The sequence below is a fragment of the Zeus faber genome (genome assembly GCF_960531495.2).
Source record: "Zeus faber genome assembly, chromosome: 12".
NCBI classification, from domain to species: Eukaryota; Metazoa; Chordata; class Actinopteri; order Zeiformes; family Zeidae; genus Zeus; species Zeus faber.
Window position 1 is genome coordinate 5,601,476 of NC_137196.1, and position 12,927 is coordinate 5,614,402.

Sequence of the window (12,927 nt, forward strand, 5' to 3'; positions counted from 1 at the left end):
TAGTGCAATAGATGATTTCTCAAAGACACCATTTTAAGACGCATGGGCAGAACAGCCTATTTCATCATATTAGAAAAAGCACCTTAATAATGTTAATGTGTAATGAAAGACCATTTAAATGTGTGTCAAAGAAAGCTGGTTTGTTGTTTTTCCAGCGTGCTACATTTCTAAATACTTAAAAGGTCCAATCAGTTTCGATCAGGACGCCATTGTCTGGATGTGCTTTCTGCTAAATAGCTTTGTCACGAGTCACTTTAGTACCTCTGAGTTTCTGAGCAGACTAACTGTATGCAGCCCTCCATTAGTGCTCTGTGAATTAAAAGAGTCAGACCATGAAATGTGGCCAGTAATGTCAGCTCTGATATAGAGCTGTGGTGAATTCTAATTTTGACATTAAAATTCTGTTAAAGTCAGGAGTTAAATGGAGCTGGGGCTATCTGAGGCTTAGTACCAGAACATAGGCTCCCAAACAGCATACGTTACAGTCAGGGAAGATGGAACTCCAAATAAGGGAATATAGTTCTGCTATAAAAGACATAGCACTACTGTCTAGCTCATAAAATGGGTGGCATTCTCCTTCCAGGGTATTTTATTCCATTAAAGGTTAATTTCACTTTTGCTGCTTCGACTTGCCATATTAGTTTCCACAGTGGAGTGAATATTTATGAAGGTAGTTCAAGAGAGTAATGCAACAGCCCCCCTTCTGTGTGTGGCACGGCCCTTTTGGCTTTCATTAACAATGAGCACAAGACTGTTTTCGATGACATTTAAAGTAATCACAGCGGCTGTGTCGTCGCTGATAAGGTTAGAGGCGATAACCCAATTTGCCCTTCAGCAAAACGAAGCATGGAAAGTCAGTTCTTTATCGTTTGGCGGGTTTAAAGGATCGCAATCAATAAAGCATGACATCCGGTTTTGTTTCGTTCACTGTTCTGCAGCACGCCCTTTCATATCAGACTCCCCGTGGAGAATCCCGGCTTTTTCTGCACTAATCTTTAAAGAGTCTCTCTCTTTCTTTCTCACTCTTTGTCTCTCTCGGTAGATTTGAAGCGGCGCCTAATTAACAGTTTCACGACTGTTGAGGCATTAAGAGGAGCGCAGCGAACAAAGAAACAATTGCCTGTTAATCCATGTACAGGGCTTCTTTCCCACTGTGTTAAACACTCGTTCTCTACGCTGTCCATTCATCTGCTCAACTTATTGTGCCATGTTCTTCTGTAAATCGGCCTTCATTTCCTTCACTACTTCTCTGATCTGATTCATTTGCTCCCTCCTTCTCACTAGCCATTCCCTTGTTCGAAATGTCCTCTTGGTTTCTCTTATATACTCCCTCGCTCTCTTGTTTACTGTAAATTCTCTCTCACCCCTTCCTTTTCCCTCACTTTCACCATCCATCTGTCTCTCTTTCTCTGTCTCTCTCTGAAAGTTCCTACAACTTAGAAATTGCCTGTCCAAAGGAAACCTATTATGCGTTATCCTGGTTTGAGTAGTACCATTTTACTGCCATAGAAAACATTCTGGGACAGGTTTGCTGACACCAAATTGCATTCTGAAAGCCGATTTCCGCAAATCAGATTTTCAGCACATACACTTTACTTTCAAACCTGCTTTTTGCTATGTGCTTTGTTGATAGCCTGCAATAGGTGGCGTCACATCCTTTACTTATCTTTCGACTCTATAAAAATTTCACTGCAACTTGTTAAGCATCTCCTGGTTTAACACGTTCTCTCCCAATGTAATATTAATATATCATTATGCTGCAAACACTGCTCTCTGATTGGGGGATTGAATACATCTGAGATTATTAAGCGAAGGAACAAAACAAGGTCCCAAATTGTCATTACATTTTTTGAAGGAATTAATTTGGACCATGCCATACCTTGGTAACAAACAGAATGAAATGCCCCAATTGCAATCGCGATGGAATGAAACAGGGTCACACTTGTACACAATTGTATAATAAAAGTTGGAAAGGAACAGAATCAGGCCACATCCCATTACCAGACACAAAACAAAGCCATGTGTCCCCCATCCCTCCACCCTCCATTGCATTTTTTGAAGGAGCTTACAGTATTGAGACCACATGCCCCCATCACCCCTGTGAAGGAACAAAACACAACTACAACCCTGACTCTTTTAGCTGCATCATTAGAAATCAGCAGCAGACTTGGAGACTTGGCGTTCCATTCTGGGTTTGTGTTTCCCTGCCTTATACAACCACCAGGAACTGCAGGTCTAGACAACGGATAGATGGATTGTTGGAAACACACATAAAATGTTGGCATTTACACTGAGGTTGAAAACTGGGGAAACAGTTGTTTACCTTTTACAGTTTTGGCTGCTACTCTGCAGTCCTCATCATCATTAGACATTGCATTGTATTGATGTAACTGCCAGGTGATTATGTGAAAAGAAGACACAATGGTAGCAATGTTACGTTGCCAAGGCAGTGTTTATGGAGACATAGCTTGGCCCATTTTAACCCCCTTGTAATCTAAAAGCTGTCAAATGCCTACAAAATCCACATGGTGTGTGTGGCTGTCAGTGTGTGAGGACTTTTGGGGGATCTTTTTGGGAGAGGAAGTCATTCTAGAGCTGGTGCTTTTCTTTGCTTGGGACTAAGTGCTCTCAGCCCTGCTTTACAGAAATCCCTCCTTAGACGCATCAAAGACTCAGCCCACACTAACAACCGGTTCATCACTCAGATTCTATGCAAATGTGTATAAAAGCATCCAGGAATCACACACTGTATGGTTTAGCTGCAAACATTCTCTTGACGTGGACGATGGGCATAGTGAATACATCCACAATAGATCTTGCAATGTTCCTTTTCGACCCTGTACTGTTTTAAGTACAGACGGCCTTACCATTATTTTGAGTGGCTAACCATGGATCCTGTAGAACAGATCCCCCTTACAGCATTAGCAAAGATTCCTCAGCCATCTGTGGTTCACATTTACAGTGCTCTGCTAAAGACAACAGCATTGACAAGAACCAAATGAACATATTGTAATTGTAAAGAGTTGGATGAAGTTAACCCCCCCATTACAATAAGCATAATTCATGAAGTTGTAGAGTAAGAAGATCTCCAGCTGTGTCGGTGCGATTAAAAACTTTTGTCACATAAAAACGATATTATTTTTATTATTTATGAGGGCATGCTCTGAGAAATAAAGAAAGACGCATCACACATACACGCATTGTTCAACATTAAGAGGATAGACCTTTCTTTTGTGGCTCCCTACAACACGCCTCTAGCTTCCTAAAGGGCAGACAGCAGGTCTGGGATCAGCTGCTATTGGTTTCAGAAACCACTGGAAAAATAAAACATTTTTATCAGTCCGAACCACGTCTCCTGTCCAGGATCAGACGCTGAGAATGGAATTCAGATGACACCTGAGACTGCAGTTCAACTTCTACCACATTTTGAAATCTGGCTAATTAGAAATCATATAAAGCCTGTTGGTATCATATTTTGTTGTAAAGATATTGCTCAATAACCTTTAAAGAGGTGTGGCTTAGCACATGAATACAATAAATTCCAAAACCGTCGGCCCATTCACCGCCAGATGTGTATAGAAGGGGAACAGAAAGCAGAAAGCTTCAGCACCATGGAGAGCTCCAATCTGCCTGGCAACTGACCCCAACAATGCTGAGGAAATCCCTCTGATCACGGGACCCTGGACCCCTCCTGCCTAATGGGAGATGGTGGCTCAGGAGGCAGAGCGGGTCGGCCACCAATCAGAGAAGTCCTGGTTCTATCCCCGGCTCCTCCTGGTAGCACACTGAAGTGTCTGTGCACAGCTGCTGTGAATGTGAGGCACATATTGAAAAGTGCTTTGAATAGTCATAAGACTATGAAAGTGCTATATAAAATGCAGTCCATTTACCATAGTAGAGGACCTACACACAGTACAGTTGTTTGTTTATCTTGAGTATAATTTCTTGGCTGCAAATTGTCCTTATGTCAAATGACACAGGAATTATTACTCTATATTTATTTTCCTCGCCGAGTTTTAAGGGTAGATAATAGCAGTGAAAACTTGGAAAATTTTTCAGTGTGGTTCAGGTCAGTAAAAACCTTAATTACCATTTCCAAGTTAACAATACACCTACTGATGCACAAAACTTGGACACATCCTCAGTGTTGTTTCCTGGATTCACTGGGTGTTTCGGGTCTTACAACAGACACCCTCCTCCAGGCGACCCGACCAGGGTGATCAAATCCCGGCCTGTGTATAAGTGGCATGCTACACCCACTGAACCCACTGCTCTCCCCTTTTCAACCAGAGCCATCTGGAGGCTTTTTCTGCTGCCTCCATGTTGTTGCCTATGGCCTTTCTCCGGTTGGCACCTGTTGTGCCTAGTGTGCAGTAGGCTTTGCTCAGGGAGTGGCTCATGAATCCCCGACTGCCCACCTCCACTGGCATGCACCTGGTCTTCCAGCCGTTCCTCCGACAGTCCTCCACCAGCTCCTGGTACTTCTCCCGCTTTCTTTCTTGAGCCTCCTCCATCCTCTCCTCCCAGGGAACCGTCAGCTCCCGCAAGCAAAAGTTGTTTTGTGGCCTCTGAGACCAAGATGATGTCATGTCTCAATCTGGACTGGGTGATGTGCGGTGGAATTTTCAGCTGCCTCTCCAGGTCAACTGTCATCACCCAGTCTCGGGCCGTGGATAGCAAACCAGCAGAGCAGTTCTTTGGTGTCTTTTCAGGCCTTTGTCCTTCCTTGACAAAGTGGATGGCCTTGGCTCTGGCTTGGGTGTATCGGCTGCCCTTGATCCCCTTGCTGATTTCTTCAGCGATGGATTTGAGGACCTGGTCGTGCCTCCATCGATACCGACCCTCACCTAGCACCTTGGAGCAGCTGCTCAGGATGTGTTCCAGTGACCCTGTTTTGGAACACAGGGGACATACAGGTGTTTCTATTTTGCCCCATACGCACAGGTTGGATGGGCTTGGGAGGACATCATAGACCCCCTGGATCAAGAACTTGATCCTCTGGGGGTTCCACTGCCAGATATACTTCCCGGTGACACTCCGCTCCATTGCCTGCTCCCACTTCAACCAGGCGCCTTGCTGCCGCATGGCCACTGCTCTGCTGGTTCGCTCTTCCTCGACTGAAGTTCGCACCTCCTACTGCACCACCTCTGCCTCTCCCTTCCGCTGGCACAGTCATATCGGGTTGCTGTAAGGCTCCCAAGTCCAGCTCTGCCTTGCGCCACTGTTCCTAGGATAGCCTTGTGCTTTAGTCGTGTTTCTGCTTGCTGTACTGCATCGGCTGCCCTCCACTTCCTCCCTGTCCTCACAACAATCCCTGCTCCAGACACTTTGGCATCTCTGGATCCAGAGTACTGCAGGTGTTCCCGTGCCCGTGCCACAATGAACTCCTCCCTGACTGAGCTGAAGGGGAGCCTGAGCTTATTGGTGTTCCCATACAGCCCAATGTTGCTCAGGCTGCGTGGCAATCCCAGCCATCTACATAGATAACTGCAAACCTTTTGCTCAAAGCCTTCCACCACAGTCATGGGGACCTCGTAGATGAGCAGAGGCCAGAGGATTCTTGGGAGTATTCCATGCTGGTAAACCCAGGCCTTGAATCTTCCAGGGAGTCCAGACTTGTCCACTGTTCTTAACCAGCCCTCCAGGTCAGCACTGGTTGCCTTGATGGAATCTCTGTCGTTCAGGCTACAGTTGAAGACCTTTCCAAGGCTCTTCACCAGCTTCTCAGTGACTGATGGAATCTGATGTACTCCCAGCCTGAAGCGGAATTTGTCTATGACCTTCCCCTTCTTTAGAACCAAGGACCTTGACTTTGTAGGTTTGAAGCTCATACGTGCCAACGCCATGATGCACTCCAACCCCTGTAGGATCCACCTGGCTCCTGGTACAGCTGTTGTTGTCACTGTGAGGTCATCCATGAAGGCTCTGATGGGAGGTTGCCTTACTCCAGACTTGCTGAGGGGGCCTCTGCATTCTGGTTCCGCTGCCTTGACCAGCATGTTTATTGCCAGTGCGAAGAGGCACACTGACATTGTGCATCCAGTGATTATGCCAACTTCCAGCTGGTGCCAGTCAGATGTCGTGTGGCCAGAGGAGACTCTCAAACTGAACCTGCTGTAGTAGTCCAGGATGAGGTGTTTCACCTTCTGGGGAACATGGTGTTTCTCCAGTGCATCCTCCACCAGCTTGAGGGGTATCGAGCCATAGGCGTTGGTGAGATCCAGCAATAGCACATGGTTTCTACCTTCTGCACTGACGTGTCGATGTACCTGTTGCTCAACAGGAAGTTGGAGAGTCTCTTGGCTACGATGCTGAAGAAGATTTTGCTCTCCACACTGAGCAAGGAGATGACACGAAACTGGTCGATGTTCTCAGACTTCTCATCTTTCGGTATGTACACTCCCTCAGCATACCTCCATGACTGGGCAATCTTCCCTGTCCTCCAGATCACCTTCAGGGCCCTCCAAAGCCGATGCCGTAGCTTCGGGCAGTTCTTATACACCTTATACAGCACTCCGCTTGGGCCTGGTGCTGAGCTTGCCACTTCCTCCACTTCACTTAGGCAGGGCTCCTTCAGGTTGAAGTCCACTGAAGGCTCTGGTGGTGTTGTCAGTGCTTCGCATGGACCTAGCGGTTGTTCTCTGATCGGGTCACTGTACGTGGCCTTGAGGTGGTTGTTAATGATATCCTTGGAGCAGGTGAGGTGGCCAGTCCTCTTCTGACCAACTTGAAGGGATTGGCCAGGAAAGCAGCCCGCTTCCTGGCTCTCTCTTTCCGCCTCTTCCTATGGAACTCTGCCCTCCGCAGGGTCAAGAGTTGCTTCCTTAGAACTGCTCTCAGGTCCGCTGGGCCAGCTCTCTCAACGTCCCCTGCTGTCTTGTACTGCCTCTTTAGCAGCTTGAGCTCTTCCCTGAGGCTCTGGATTTTCCTCGCTCTGTGGTTCAGAGCATAGGCCGATGGCATGGGCTTGGGTGCCTCGGTTCCAAATCGCTCAGCCGCGATGTTCACTATGAGGGTGGTCATCGTTTTCAGCCGACGGTCCACATCCCCCTTAGCTGTCGCTTCCAGGACCCGATCTACATCCTCATCAAACTGCTGCCACTCAGTTCTTTTCGAGGATTGGGGCCACTGGATCATTGGTCTGGTCGAAGGTGCACAGCCAGTTGTTTTAGCTTGCTGGCTTTGGAGGCTCTGTGGGTTGTTGGGGGATGATGCTGTTTCTTGGGGGCTTAGGGTGGCATGTGAGCTGTTGGCAGCGGGTGCAGGCAACACTAGGAGGCTCTGGGCACTGTGGGTTGCCTCCAGGCCTGGCTCCTCCTGCGTCTTCCAGACGTGACTTCTGTGCGTTGTGTCGTCGTTGCCGCTGCCAAACACTTGATTCTGCCTTGATGTATCTTTAAACCCTTCTGATTCTTGCAGGTTTTACCGCAGATGCACTGTACTGTCGTCGTCGTTGTTCCATTGTCCTGGGTCGTCGTTCTTAGATCCGTCCTGTTGGGGTGCTCATCCTCCCCCCCTCTCGGGCACCTCTGGGGGTGTTTTTCCTTTGTCCAAGAGTAATTATGAACGTTTCATACTGAGAAGCTTAAAGTCACAAAGTCATTAAACAGTTCTGTGGTCTGGACTAAGGCTCTGCAAACCCAATGGATTTAGCCAGACAGGATTCTCTCCTTAAACTCTATGATTAATACACATTGGATTTTAAAGAAAGAAAGGATTTAATCCATTAGCAACTGAGGAAGCCAATGTGAGGATTGTTTAGCTCTGACCGAGGTTTCATCATGTTAATTAACCACCAGTTTTCTGACCTACTAAGCATGACATAAATTACCTCAACTATATATATATTATTATAATTTATATGATCTTTATTACTGGATCTTTCTTAAAATCATCATTTATAACTGAATCATCTGAACCTTTGCTGTTACATTGAACTGAAACGATAATTCAAGTCACTTATTTACAGTATTTAAACATTTTTGGATCAAAAATCTAAAATTGTTTTGAACGTAGCTGCATTTTAGACAGCTATGATCTTGATTTTATCTAAATAAAGACTAAATAACTCAGTTTTTTAAATGCCAGAAGGTGTATTGCCTTGATTTTGATATGAGCTAGGATAGCTGATTCCATCTGTGGCTTTGTATAATGGCAACGTAGTTAGCATGCAGACCATCACCATCTCTGTACTGGACACACAGTGATGAAAATGGTAACAACCTTTTAGTCTGAATCTGGGTATTATATAGCTAATTTGATGAGCTATGATCCAAAAAACATTTTAAAAATTTGACTTGTTTCTTTGCAGGAATGTTATCTGGAACTACCAAACATCAAGATGATACTGTTTTTCAGGTCAGTGGGTAACATGATGCCCGGTTCTCGGCTCTCTCACTTCACAAGATGAAAAAACAGTACTTTTTATTTTATTTATTTATTTTTTATAAAGCTTTATTAGTCCCACAATGGGGAAATTATTTCTCTGCATTTTACCCATCCTAGTAACTGACGTATCTAGGAGCAGTGGGCTGCAATGTAGTGGCACACAGGGAGCTGTTAGGGAGTTAAGTGTCTTGCTCAAGGACACATCAGCACGCTACCAGGAGGAGCCAGGATAATAAATGAATGTTTTCTTCCTTTCTTTCTTCCAGACAAAGCAGCTATTGTGAAAAATAATGGTGGAATTGTATGTAAATTACTTTGGGTAAGCAGAGTGAATATATATACGTATTATTTACTCACTTCCATGTTAAGTCTTAACTGCACTATAGTGTATCCACTAAAATAAACAAAACTCCTCTCCTTTGTATGACTCTCTCTATGCAGAATAACTAAATAGCCAACCAAGTATGGTGCACTACCAGATGCTGACAAAACGTCTTGTAATTATTTTATGACTTCTCACTGAGTTTTCTCATGTGATCATCGCCAACAAATACCTGGAGAGGAAAATGGCTGTTGAAGTTTGAGATTTAGAAGATATTTTTTTACATAATTTCAGAAATATATACGTATGTATGTATATTTAAATGTATGTATGTTTGTATGTATGTTTAATTTAAACATTACTTTTCAGTCAAATGGAATGTTTTTGTCAAAGGACCTTCATCAGGTGAATATTGGGAATAATATTCCCTATTGACTTATCATGTCAAAAATACAGTATATAGTAAAAAGCATTTACCAGAGTCTGAGTAGTACATTTAGTATTAATAGTAGTTGTAGAAGTAACAGAAGAAGTAGTAATGTTACAAAAAAAAAATAACACGTATATGGTTATCAGAAAAAACCTAGCCCTTGACGTCCGGTGAAACCCAGGAACTCCTTTTGATGGAGGGGCGAAGGAAAAAGATGACCATATAACAAGATGGGGAGTGGCCAGGCTTAATGAAATGTGGAGCAGAAGTCAAGCAGTGGAACAGACTCTGGGGCGCCAATGTTGGTGTCAAAAGCCCCTTTGATAACTTGTTCCAAAGCACACATTTCTTCGGTTGTGGTAAGGGGAATGGCGGTAAACCATGGCCGCAGGTGTGGTTGACATGGTTCCATCGCAGTAGCAAGGTGAGCAGCGTTCGGCGTACAATCACGTTTTCTCCTCAACGAGTACCTAGAGGGGAGTAGGAACTTTCTCGCAATTGTGTACCCACCTTGGTCGTTCTGCCACCTTAACTGCTGCTGCAGTGGTGTGGAGGATCTGGAACGGCCCCAGGAATCCAGCAGAGTTTCAGCTTTTCCTCCAGAAATGGCATATCGCCACCGAGTCACCTGGTCAGAGGTCGTGTAGAGGTCCTTCATGTGGGACGGCTAGGGCTGCTTTGACCTGGGACCATACAGACTTAAACACTTGGGTAAGAGACACACATTTTGACAATATCGTTTGGTCTAGGTCCACGATTGTAAAATGGGGTACGTGGAATAATTCTGTGATTTCCCAAACAGCAATTTTGAATAGCCGACTACAGACTCAGTGTAAAATAAATGTATGCATGCACCCTAGTGTTACAACAATAATATTATCACAATGTCTGGTCTGTAGGAGATAATGTCCTTAGAATATCGATTAGGCTACAAAATAACTGGCAGTGTAAATCATGCAGGGTTTTTAAAATTTCTTAGAATGCATTTCTCAAATGTTGCCTGAAAATAATCCCATCGACACAATCAATTAATAAAGTAAAATCTAAAATTGATAAATACTAAACTGGACAATCTGATCACTACTGGTTTACATTATGTAATTCATATGTGGCTTTTGTCGACAGAAGACAGACCTAACCACATTGGCTCCCAGTCAGCACTTCATGCTGGGACAGTCTTGTCACACCATGTGATCATCCTCGCATTTCCATCATCACTAATGGCAGGAATGAAAATCAGTCAAGCTTATCTTCACTGGGATTCCATTAGGAAAATATGTCAATTATCACCAAACAATATTTTAACCTTGACAAAGCATCAGCTTGATAGGTCCATCATGAGGTTCCCGCATTGTTCTAAGCACAATTATTATGTTTACTTAATTCTCTAACCATCCCTCCTTTTTTACAAATGGTACCATATGTCAAACAAGCAAAACAATGAAAAACTAGTGGGAGAGATATAGCTCAGTACATACAGTACCAACTGGCTCTGCCACTACAATAATTCGGTGCAGGAGGCCTTTGAGTAGAGGAAAAACAAGGTTAGTGAGGAATCCTGTGTCCTCATCTGTGGAGGAGACAACCATCATTAGACAAGAGCAATATTGGGCACGGCGGCTTTGTTGGCTGCATTGGCAGGCTCCAACATTTCCAATAGAGATGGGGTCAAGTACATTCATGTAAACAATGCAAATAGGAAGATCAAAATGGGGGGGTTATTACATCAAAACATTAAACAGATGTTCTGTATGTCTCATCAATCAGCTACACCGCACCGTATCACACTTTCTTGTTCATATTCATGCAACCAGATAAAACAAAAGACAGTTTACAACAGATAGAAACACAAAAACAACCGGTTGTAAAAAGGTAGACACACTGTTTTATACAAAAACAGATGACAGACAGACAAACCAAACAAAAAACCCTCCTTTTTGTTGTACTCATAGATTTAAATCATCGTAGTTTAACTTTTTAAGAACTTGTAGTGGTAGTAGCAGCGATCGCTGCCAAGCGATCATGTGACTCTCCATGAGAGGGAAGGAGAGGAGTTGGAGTAAGTAATGTAATGTATGTAATCAACCCAATAACCACGGTACCAAGTTTCAGAGCATAGTATGCAACAAGACGTAATTCATCTCCATAAGATTGCAACAACACAGCTAACATAAAACCATCTCCCTTATCCAGTTAAAGTAATCCAGCAAACCCAACATGGAGCAGGTGCAAAAGTTTGTTTGAAAAGGTGGTGAATAATATTATATATATTATATATATATTTACATTTACATTTAGTCATTTAGCAGACACTTTCGTCCAAAGCGACTTACAAGGGAGAATAACATTCAAGCTACATTGCGACAGAGACATTAGTGTAACAATAAATACTGCTAAGTAGTGCTAAGTAATTGTAGGTTAGGACAGGAGGTACTCACTGAAGAGCTGGGTCTTCAAGTGCTTCTTAAAGACAGAGAGGGAGGTCCCCGCTCTGGTCATTTTTGGCAGCTCGTTCCACCAACGTGGAACTACAAATGAGAATAGCCTGGGTCGCCGTGGCTGTATGGCCGGCAGAGCCAGGCGACGCTCATTTGACGAGCGCAGCATCCGGGGGGCAACATGTGCTCTTACAAGAGCATTTAAGTAGGCGGGAGCATTCCCAACAATCACTCTGTAGGCCAGCATCAAAGACTTGAACTTGATGCGAGCGGCTACAGGTAACCAGTGGAGCTCCATGAGCAGCGGAGTGACATGTGCCCTTTTTGGCTGGTTGAACACCAGTCGCGCCGCCGCATTCTGTATCATTTGTAGTGGCTTCACTGCACAGGCCAGCAAGCCTGTTAAGAGGGCGTTGCAGTAGTCGAGACGGGACATCACCAAGGTTTGTACCAGCAGTTGAGTGGCATATTGGGTCAGGTACGGCCTGACTTTTCGGATGTTGAGTAGTGCGAAGCGGCAGGACCGGGAGACGGCGGCAACATGGTCTGAGAATGTCAGTTGGTCATCAATAATAACACCAAGATTCCTTGCAGCCTTGGTAGGAACAAGAGATAGAGAGTCGATTTTAATATCAATGTTGTGATAAATACCTTGTTTGGCCGGGAAGACCAGCAGTTCCGTTTTCGCCAGATTTAGTTGGAGATGATAATCCTTCATCCATGTGGATATGTCAGCGAGACAATCCGAGATCCGCGATATATATATATAGTTATCAGTAACTAATCTACCATTCCTTACTGAATCAATAAGGAAACATAACTGCTTTAAAAACCAATTTATCGCAACAACTCTGTCAGTCTGGTGGAAATTCCTCAAACTCAGTGGTCACACTCTATCTCCAATTAAATTCACGCCAATCTGGCACAACCCAGATTTTCTGGTTTAAAACAGACCAATAATCTTTAGGTCTTGGAAAACACAAGAAATTACTCATCTGGAACACAATTTTGAAAACAATTTGCTTATATGCTTCCCAACCTTAACCCAAATGTATAATATCGGTGGCCACAGCTTCCTTCAATTCCTTCAACTACAGCAGTCTCTAAAAGTTCAAATCAAATTGACAAACAACATCCTACAACCACCTCCAATGATTGACCATCTCACTCATATCGGTCACTTGAAAAATCCCTTTTCCAGAATATACAAAGTTTATTTAAATCAGATGACACTTTATCTTTACCTACAATGGAATGGGAAAGAGACCTTGCTGTTCCCACGGATATCAAACTGTGGAAGCTTACAACACCTTTTCTATGACCCGCAACTCCAAAATGCAACTCATCCA